Genomic DNA, 326 nt, shown 5'->3' with positions numbered 1-326 from the left:
GAACTCACTAAGTAGTCGGCAAATTAAAATCGACGACACGAGTCAGCAATTTCAACTCAATTTGATTCGTAATGAATTAAAAATGTATAATATATACCTTTATAAAGAATACAAATAATTATGGTTCTTACTTTTTTGTACGCACATTAATAGGTACTATTATTTATACATAAAATGTATTGGATGCCCTTGCCTAAACTTGTATTATTATGCTATTTTTTGACTTTGGTTTATGTTCGTAATAGAAATAAAAAAAATAACTAATATATATTAATTTTTTTTTTGTGTTTATTATTCCACACTTTGAATAGTTCCTCAGCACGATC

The sequence above is a fragment of the Acyrthosiphon pisum genome, chromosome A2, assembly GCF_005508785.2.
Source record: "Acyrthosiphon pisum isolate AL4f chromosome A2, pea_aphid_22Mar2018_4r6ur, whole genome shotgun sequence".
Lineage (NCBI taxonomy): Eukaryota > Metazoa > Arthropoda > Insecta > Hemiptera > Aphididae > Acyrthosiphon > Acyrthosiphon pisum.
This window is presented reverse-complemented; position numbering follows the sequence as displayed.